The 10031-nt window shown below is 38.4% G+C and overlaps 1 protein-coding gene across 2 annotated transcripts in view; it reads right to left on the reverse strand.

The window, feature by feature from the left end:
* Positions 1-9852, reverse strand: part of LCLAT1 (lysocardiolipin acyltransferase 1) — a 119310-nt gene extending 109458 nt beyond the window's left edge. For both annotated transcript variants that reach the window (XM_026845616.1, XM_026845613.1), the window contains exon 1: positions 9745-9852. The gene's annotated coding sequence lies outside the window, so the exon portion shown is untranslated. The remainder of the gene's footprint in view (positions 1-9744) is intronic.
* Between the last annotated feature and the right edge of the window lie 179 nt (positions 9853-10031).

Here is a 10031-nt window from a genome sequence, read left to right on the forward strand (position 1 = left end):
TCTCAAACGGTTTATGTATAACATTCTTTCTAAAATTCATTTCCTTTCTGTGTAAGAAGTTAAAAAAAAAAAAAAAAAAAAAGCAGGAATGTTTCATGCCATGTGGGATATAACAGCTCTAGAGTTTTGCTTTAAATTAGCTCAATAACGTTTCCGTAGAAATATTATTAACGGGGCCAAAGCTCAACATTTGGAAAAAGGAAAAAACCTTGCCCACAACTTTGCTTCTCTCCAGATCTTACTCTAACATGAACTTCACTTTTAAGTTCTAGCTCTTCAGTGCATGCCTGGTGGAAATCTGACAGCTCCTAGTTAGGTTCAGCTTAGGGGAGAGACATTAAGAAGAAAACAATCATCTAGTTAAGAACAAGAGACCAATGGTTCTATATCACATAGCTCCCAAACCAGAAATGCAATTTGATAACTCTAAACATTAAATTGTTCAAGACACTGATACTGGCAGTAAAGCACACCATAACCTTTCTCAAGAGAGGGATAGACACTGAGGTCTCAGACAAGAGGATGCAACTCCTAAGGGTGGGCTATTCCTACATACTAACACCAAATCCCAAGTTCTTAAGAGCTAGGAGAATTTTACCAGTTGCATGCAGGAGAAGGTCCCATGTGCAAAAATCCTGGCAAATGGCATCTTTACAGAATACAGAGACCAAAGGCATTTGCTCTACAGTCTGTAATACACAGTCCCTGTATAGGTTGTAAACCCTTAGCTAAATAGCTAGAGAGCTACAACAATAACAGCAGTCTAAGTGATGAAGAAATACCTGCTAATAATTTCTCTTTCCTCTTGTCATGCTATAAACATTCATTAAAATATTATTCTTCTGCCAGATCCGATCATTTTCAGTACTGCTGAAAATGTTAATTCTAAAATATTCTGCAGCCTGTGGAATTCTACATACAACAATATTTTGCAACTACTATTTTTCAGTTTTTGGATATTTGCTAGCTAATATGTCATTTTGTGATATTTCCACTAAACATTATCATCTGTGTTAATACTGTACATAGAGAATAGCTTGCACTGAAATCCAAAGCTACCAGACAGCTTCCCTAAGTTTTAAGGTTTGCTTATTTTACATTTATGAATAAATGCCGTTCGCAAACTTCAGCAAAGGCCTGTCCTAATTATGCCTTTATCAGCTAATTCTGTATTTCAAGAGAAAGGGAGAGATGATGGAGATGGGAAATGCAATCTATATTTCTTTCTTTCTAACATGCAAACTAGTTTTAGCATTCTGCTCACAACAATGATACCTTTCATTCTGCAAGCAAGCTTAATTCTGCATGCCCAGTGTTCATTATAACAAAGCTATGGACAACATGTGCAATGCTAGTTTGCTTAACAGATTTTTATGGATGCCTTACATAAAGTTAAAAAAGATAAACCAGTCATATTTACCACCTTTATTTGCCATTGTCTACATGTAAAATGAACAAGAATCTGACACACTTGGGGCCACAGGCAACATGGGAATAACTTAAAGCTTCCCTTAAGAAAAGTGAGATATTTGCCATAACCATTTCAAGGGCACAGTGCTGTTGAAGAAGGGTGATGGTCTGCCAGGCTGCAAAGGCACAGAGAGAAGGCAGACCATAAGAAACTAACATGTGACTGACACAATTAAAGCTTATTAAATCCTCTAAACTTTTCAAAAGGTTCTTTCTTCAATTAAAAATAACTGCTATTAGTATATTTTCAAAGATACTCTACTTCACAAGGGTGCTGCTTATCACATCATAGTGCTCTTCAATAGACTACTAGCCTACTGCAATTACTTTAACAAAAAAAACCCTAATTTTAGCTATGTTCCCTTTAGACAGAAGGTAACACATATTCCTGTTATCAGAAATCATTTTAGCAACATCCATGTTGTGACCACTCAAGCCACATTTGCTTCTGCCTATATTTAATTTCCATACTACCATAACTACAGAGCCTTTGTCTCAATTTTACAGATCAGTCATCTCTCAAGGTCTTTCAACAACTTACTGTAATAAGACTACTGTAATAAGAACACACACACAAAAAGTAGAGCTGTTTAACCCTTGACATCTTTGCAAGCATTTCTTATTGAAAAACTATTAAAGCGGCAGACAAGATAAATACAAAGCTGTTTTACTCGTTGTCAAAATCTAAATGAGATGTGTTATTCAGTTAAAGCATTTTCTTAAAGTGGGATTTTTTTGTTGCTTAGTGGAACTGACATTGTTCAGCATTTAACCCTGTATCCAACAGAGGTGGAAAACTAAATGCTTCTCAATATTTAGGAAAGAGACGAAGATTCTTTCTTCAGAGTAGGACTGGGATACAGTACATACAATGCCTACCTCTACTGCAACATAAGTAAAAAAACAAAAAATTCTTAGAAGAAAGTTTTACAAAAATTACTATTTTAAGTAAATATTGGAAATTGGGATCTAAAGATACAACCATTTATCACAAAATAATGAAGTATCCATTTTGTAATGAGTAGCAGACTCATGCAAGCACTGGAAATAGTGGATAACTGTCAGTATTTTATTTAAAACTTGGTATTCAAGTGAAAATGTAAACCTGATGTTCCTAATAAAAAAATACACTTCATGAAAGCCATAATTTTGGGAGAGACACACCCTTTGTCACTCTCAATGGTTAGAAATAGATGAGTCTGCAAAACACTTCTTGTAAATCAGATTGGCACAGAAGTATTTTTCTAAGGAAACTTTAATGCAAAATCTATCCATCTCATGGAGACAGCACAACATGCAGTCAGACCAATCCTTTCTAAAACAGTCTACCCCCAAAGTTTAGAAAGATCAAACGTACCCAGAACATTACATTCCATCCTCCTAGACGGTCTGCAATTATTTGAGATTAAACTAAACACCCCCTTTCCAAATGTGAAATGCATGCCAATTTCCAGAACATTAATTGTTTCCACTATCTGATGATGAATTACACATAATTAGTTCACTGGCAGTGCACCATTTTTACTTGTCCTAAGGACAAATCTACTGACCTGGGCAAGAGACCTCGACAGAAATAGCTAAACCTGTTTTCTTTTTAAGAGAATTCACTAGTTAGGTTGACAGATTTAGTGGTGTTTTCACACTGAAGAGGGAAGACCAGAAGAAAGCTACTGTCTATGCAGGAGGCCAAAAGGAAATGATTAGCCTTTACCTTACCAGACTCTACAGACTGCCTCAATAACCTTGGCATGAGTGCATTACCTCACACTTTCTGAAATGTTGTAATCCATAGAAATAGGTTTTCCACGAGTGGAGAGTTTAAAAAAAACAAACCACAACAACAAAACACGACTGACTCCCAGCAGAGACTTAACAGCCTTGGCTTTGTTAAAGGATCCAGTGACGACTTCCCTGCAGCACACCGCCTCAAACTCCAGCTGATACACATACTAAAAAAATTTACACAACAGAACTAGGAACAAGCTCCCAGTTCTCACCATATCCTGAAAGCCAGTCTGCGGTTCCATTAACTGCCAGTTTGCAGCTAACTTTGAAAAGTTAACTTCCATAGATGAGCATGAGGTCACCACTGTCTCCAGACTTTATCTTACCAGAAGAGTTAAAAATTGCTTTTCAATGAGCACAAAGCATGTTAACTGCTATTCGGTGAGCTGCAGGCTTGAGAAATTCCCACTGTACCACACAAATTCTGGGTGTTAGTCCTGTTTATGAGAAAAATCATTGACCAAAATTAAAAAGTGTCTGTTCCATTTAAGTTTCTTAAAAGTAATAGCACAAGCTGCAGCAATTGGAAAAATGGTAAGCTTTACCAGTCACTGATAAATTCACTATTGGTTACTATTGCTATAGTATTATCAGCTTTTTCAAAGCCAATATTCCTTACATTCTAGCAGATCGTTAAAATCACAGGAACAAAAAAATTGCAAATTAAATTGATCAGCTGAACCGGCACATGATTACTGTAAGATTAAGTATTAAAAACTACAAGAACCTAGTCCTTCTAGCAACTAAATAATAAAATTAAGCATCTAAAAAATTGTCAAATTTCTCACAGTTCCATGTCCAAACCAAGACACTATTTCTTTTCTACATCATTTTCACTAAAGAAGCAGCATGTCAAAGCTAACCAGCACATCTCCATGAACACACCGCATTCCATATAATGGAAATCCATGCAACTCATCTCCCTCCTACAACATTTGTCCTCACATTTCTCTGTGAAAGCATCTCACCCTATCTGTGATCAGTAGATATGGTCTATCTGAAGAGAAGTCTGCCAACAGATTGACTCCCTTGATCTCTAGATGACACTGTCAACTGGAAAACTTTCTGAGTATAGCAAAGACTCTTTTTCCTTTATTTGGGTAAAAATAGGGATATAAGACTGGTAAGAGTGTTTTTTTTTTTTTTTTTTTTTTTTTTTTAATACTTCTCTAGAAACTGAACCTACCAAATGTTTAGCAGTAATTCAGGGAGTTGTAATAGTCACCTGATAGCTTCAATTCAGACTTGTTCCCACTTCTATTTCAAAATACAATATTGAATATCCTCTACACAAAGCTGAACACTTGTTGTACATCTATTTACAACTTCAACTTACAAACTGAAAGTGGTAACTGTACCCTGTACAAAGACAACCAATGAAATCGTCAGTAATCTCCAAAACAACGCTTGCATGGAAATCGGGAAGAACAGCAAGCATTTTATTTTGTTTTGATGTTGTAACTTAGCTGCTTGATGAGTCAAATTAACAGTTTCTTTCTGAACAGCTACCTTTCAGGTTTCAGAAGCACAGCATGAAGTGCTTTCAGTGGTATTTACTACAAAGAGACTACTAGTATCAAGTAATATTTGAGCCGCTCTATAAAAGTTTTTTGCAAATAAATTGTAAAAACACTTCAAAAGCATCAACCAGCTTAAAAACATTCATTTCTGCATACATTTTTCTATATAAGTTAAATCACATTAGGCAAACATGCTTTTTAAAATATGGCTTGAGCTAATTTTAAACATGGTTGGAAAAGTTTGGCCCACACTGATTAAAATCTATATTTAAATGAAAGGAAAATTTAACCACAGAAACCGTGCTCATTTTAGAAAAACAAGCATATCATTGCCAAAGTGCTGTCCTAAGTTTAGATTGCTGTCTGACTAAAACATTACAATTACGAGAAACTAAAATGGATTTCTAAATGTTTCAAGATGAAACAGCCATTGGCTAATTTGCAAGATATGCAATTATCTTCTGAATTCAAACACATAATGCTAATACTTGATCTGAACAATACAGGCTGTAAATTGTTGCTTGTGTGGAGACTGGTGAAATCGATGTTAAAAATCAATACCAACGCTAGGTAAGAGTAACCATAGTGAAACCTAAGAGCAAAATTACCAAGTGATGCAGAATTAATTACCTAGACAAAGAATTTTCTTTGAAGAAAAAAACGGTTTTAATCTTTTATCTACTGCTTCTGTCACTCCCAGAGCTGATCAAGCTGAACAGAGGATTCTCAGCACTTTTATCACTGTTAAAACTGCATCAGTGGCCATACGAGGCAGTTGATGCAAGCTCTCGCATGTAGCAAGACACTGACATACTTACTTTCAAACATCAGACAGGGTCTTCCTAATAGGAAGGATCATACAGCCTATTTTCTGTTACTTTGCCATTAACATTTATATTTGGGTGGAATCATTACCATACCATGCAAAAGTTGAAAGGAAATAAATATATATATATATATAATCACACAACAACTGCAAATCTCCATGTTCATTTCACAAATAACCATAATAAATTCCAGTTACTTTGAACAGCAAGTTAAATCTTGATCTGTGACAATCACTACCAGCTTCATGCAACTAACAGGATTTCAGGAAATCAAACTCAATTCCTGATTAAAAAAAAAAATTGGACTGTGTGTACTTGTCAGTACCTGCACTGTCTGCTACTGTTCAACTTAGGAGAAGAAATTAATGGCTTGATTGTGTTTTATTTCTTTTCTCCAGTAAAAGCCTGGGTGCTTGGTTATCTTTTGACTCTTCTGACTACAACCAGCTCTGTCGCTTCACTGATTTGGTGAAGAAGTACAAAACAATATGTCATTCATATATTAAAGCACCCAGGAACTGTGAGCATGTCTGGGGACACAGTAGTTTATAGGAACACTTCCATGCTTCAAACAGTAATTTTATAAAAGATTAGAGCATTTTCAAGAAAAATTAATTCTCTTTCTGCAAGCAATATGTGGTGATCCACATAACTGCTTCATATAGACCCATCAGGCAGTCTATTCAGCCTTCGTGGCACCTCTGAAGCTGCATCAAAAGAGAAGAGCAAATCATAAAACATGTTGGATGTCTTAAAAAAGCCACCATAAACTCAATGAGAAAGCACTTCAGATTAAGCAATACCTTTCAGAACCACGGGAATGAGAGCAATACCTGCTCCCTTGATACCTAAAGTAATGTAAATGGCAGGTATTACACCAAAGGATGCTCAAAAATAACCCTTAAGAGTCATGGGAGCTTTAATATCACAAATGCAAAGTCTTGGAATGACATGTTTATGAGCAGAATGATGAAAAGAAACAGTTTTGTTTCCAGGAATCCCCAGGAGGGGGAACAACAGAAAAGAAACCAAAACAAAGCCCAAACAAAAACTAAGCCTGCTGTCAGATTAAATTCACTTTCATGAGTTTGAGAAAGGATAGTGTGTGAACCTAGTGGAGCTATTAATTGTATTGACAAGTAGACTCCTCCAGTTTTGAACCTCTGAGCACATAAGAAACCCTAATACAGAGTCACAATGAACCAAACTGCGAGCCTTCAGCCACACTCAGCGGGGATCTGTTTCAAGAAGTCAACTTTCTGAAGGTTTCATTTTCCCCTCTCAGCTCTTAAGTGTTGACCAAACATCACACATGCAACACAAACAAGCCAGCTCTCCTCAGTCCATAGCTAATAAAACATTAAAACAGATTACAGAACTCAATACCACATACAGAACATGAGGAATCATCTGTATGTTCTCAGCACATAGTCTGAAGAAACAAGGGAACAAGGGAGGGAGAACCTTGAACAAGACAGTAAGTGGAGGAGAACAAAATAAGGAAAGAAAGAAGGACAGGGGAAAACAAAGATTTTGCATAAGCAATGACCAGGTAGGAGGATAGCATAAATGGAGACAAAGACTCTACGTGTCCCAAGAAGCCGGAAGAAGTAGCCGATAAAAGGAAAATACGTGTTTTGGCAAAGCAGAGGTGGGAGGAGTGCACACTAAAGGACAGGACAAGTTACAGGAAAGAAAGGACACAAATGGTACTGTCTAAATAAAAATTAAGAGATAGAAACTCTACAGGGAGAAGTCTTGGACAGAATCAAATAGAAAGCCAGCAGAAGGACAAGAGGATTTGCACCTGAGACAGTTCAGGTGATTAAGAATCTTAAAAATAACTGCTGAAGAAGCAGAGACTGCAGGAACAGATGAAACACATGACAGCCTGTCAGCTGAACAACTGGAGAGAGGATTTGCTGGACTGTTGTGGTTTAACCTCAGCCAGCAACTAAGCACCACACAACTGCTTGCTCATTCCTCCCCCCTCCCAGTGGAAAAAAAAAAAAAAAAAAGAGTAACTCATGGATTGAGATAAGAACAGTTTAAAAAATAAGATATAATAATTGTGATGAGAAGAAATATGATAAAAAGAGACATAAAACCCCAGAAAAGACAAGTGATGCACAACGCAGTCGCTCAACACCTGCTGACCGATGTCCGAGCAGCAATCTGTCCCCAGCTAACTCCCCCCAGTTTATATACTGAGCATGCTCAATGGCATGGAATATTCCTGTGGCTAGTTTGGGTCAGTTGTCCCAGCCACGCTCCCTCCCAGCTTCTTGTACACCTGCTTGCTGGCAGAACATGTGAAACTTGAAAAATCCTTGACTTAGTTGTTGCCAAGTAGGACTTATCCTGAAACATCAGTGTATTATCAATGTTATTCTCACAATAAATCCAAAACACAGCACTGTACCAGCTACTAGGAAAAAAATTACTCTATCACAGCCAAAACCAGGATATGGATCAAGTAACCCTAACACTGCTAAAACCCCAGGTGTACAGGAAGATGACACCTCATTACACTTCCAATTTTCTTTTCAGATTTCTTTCATGAGGAAGGTAGGGAACTCCATGAAAGTAAAACTCATCAAACCAAAGGAGTTGGAACATACCAGAATAAAGTCTTCCCTTTGCAACTTCAGTTTGGCTTTTACAGTAGGATACAATATTATTTTTCTTTCAAGATTCCTGCATCACTGAGTACACAGAGTAGACCAGCCCCCGAGTCTAAATAAGGCTTTTTAAGAGACTTCCCATTTTCAGCACAGAAGCTCTTTGGCAATAAGTGAATGGAGAAAAGACTCTGGAAAGATGGGAAAGTTCCTTCATAGACTTACACTCCCTTCACTCTTACCACATATTCCCTACATATGGCTGACTTTTTTTTTAATCCAAACTTTTCAGAAGTTTTAAGTGTAGTCCTGATTTTCTGAATGACCAATCTGAGATTTGGTTTCTTGAGGTACAGTTTCACATTATATTTAACTCACAGCTGGTTTACATTAGTGCAGAAGGAGAAACAGCTTTCATTCATATCAGAGCAAACACTCACTAGAACAGCTTCCATCTGACCGAAAGCCGTCCCCATAAAATTGTTAGATCAACTGTCTCTGCAACCATCCAACCACGAAATCCACTACAAAGACAGTAGCAGTAATCCATGGCCAGTGATGGCAAAGGAGTGAGCCCACACTCCGCAGCTGCAGCCCACACACTGACCAAACCATGTATCCACACTGCTAAACTTTACCTTGATTTACTGAGAAGCCAGATAGTACAGCTGCCACTGAAGCTTTGCATTCAGAGTATTAGATAATGCTACAAAATCTGCTGACAAAGTCAACCAACTAATTTCAGATTTCTGTGTTCAATTTAAGACAGACTTTGGCTTTCCTTCTTCTTTTATCCTAGTTTCCCCATTTGTAAAGTAAGAAGAAGGGGGTGGGGGGGCAGACCAAACATCTCTCTGTGTTACAGTGGACTAAGTTTGTGCTTTAGAGACATTGAAGTAATGCTGTGGTAACTACTACTGAAAAGTCCAAGAGTGGTGTCTTCAAAACAAGACAGCTACTGTGAAGTAAATGAGCAAAATACGCTACCTGTTACGCAAGCATAGTCCATCCCATCAACTAGCATAAACGGAGATTAAAAAAATAGTCTAGTGACAACCAAGTACTGTATCACAATGTATCACATAAGCATCAAAGTGAAGCTGCACACATAGTTTAATTCTAGCACTTATTTTTAGTAGGCAGCTTTTTGCAGCCACAGTTGTGCTCTGAAAAGCCTAGCTATGGAAAGTTACGTGCCTTATTCCAATACTCACCCTGCACCTCTTACACAAGAGACCATTCAGGTCAAAGTTTAGCTTTGGCAGAGGGCAAATCTAGCCAAGAGAGCAGCACACACACCAGTACCAATGGGAGAAATAACAACAGACACAGTAAACAAGGAAAACAACCCAGATACAGTTGGCAAAAACAGTCTGCTGTGTATGCGCAAGTCATAACAAGAGACACTACTCTTCCCAAGAGGAAAGGTACTAAGAATGAGATTATACCAACAAGTCTCCGTTTATTCCTCTAGGTGTAACAAAAATAGCAGCACTGAAACCAAGGTTTCGGGTAACGTACACGTTTCACACACACTGAACGACTCTTCAAACAAGCTCAAGCGCTCTCCTCCAGCGGCTCCTCCTCTGGCATCGCCGCGGCTCCCTGCCCTCCTACAGCGCGCCGACCATGCCTAGGGAGAAACAGGAGGCAAGTGAGAGTCCGGCCGGCCGCATCCCGCCGAAAAAAAACCGGCAAGGCCGGCCCAGCGGCAGAGACCCGGAGCCGCTAGTCAGCCCCACCGCGCCGTGGGGGCCAGCCCGCAGCGCCAGCACCGCGCCAGCACCGCGCCAGCACCGCGCCAGCAC

This window comes from Athene cunicularia (assembly GCF_003259725.1).
Source record: "Athene cunicularia isolate RWA chromosome 3 unlocalized genomic scaffold, athCun1 chr3_part1, whole genome shotgun sequence".
NCBI lineage: Eukaryota > Metazoa > Chordata > Aves > Strigiformes > Strigidae > Athene > Athene cunicularia.